Source organism: Austrofundulus limnaeus, unplaced genomic scaffold (genome assembly GCF_001266775.1).
Source record: "Austrofundulus limnaeus strain Quisiro unplaced genomic scaffold, Austrofundulus_limnaeus-1.0 Scaffold18284, whole genome shotgun sequence".
NCBI classification, from domain to species: Eukaryota; Metazoa; Chordata; class Actinopteri; order Cyprinodontiformes; family Rivulidae; genus Austrofundulus; species Austrofundulus limnaeus.
The window spans coordinates 1-314 of NW_013970686.1; the positions used below are offsets into that span (position 1 = coordinate 1).

The window sequence follows — 314 nt, forward strand, 5'->3', positions numbered from 1 at the left end:
ATGTTACTGTTTTTAGTTGTTGTTGATTTTTGTTAATCGTTTGAATCTTTTCTGCCCAGCAGTCAGTGTGTGAGAGGCGGGAACACCTGGACAGGTACCAGGTGGATGTGAATACTCACCTTGACAATGTGTCTGACTTCCTGTCTGTTCAGGGAACCGTTTCCATCAGAGTCATAAACCTTAAAGGACCACTTGAGTTTGTCCACCAGCTTCCCACGAAACACCAGGTTCACCGCCGCCACGAACTCTATGAAGTCCAGCTTCCCATCCTGGAAGGAGGTGAGACTGGTGTTACTGTCCTCCTGCAGGAGGAG

General features: G+C 48.4%; 1 pseudogene; it reads right to left on the reverse strand.

Annotated features, from left to right (window-relative positions):
* Positions 1-27: 27 nt before the first annotated feature.
* On the reverse strand, positions 28-271 carry LOC106512836 (guanylyl cyclase-activating protein 2 pseudogene; annotated as a pseudogene).
* Between the last annotated feature and the right edge of the window lie 43 nt (positions 272-314).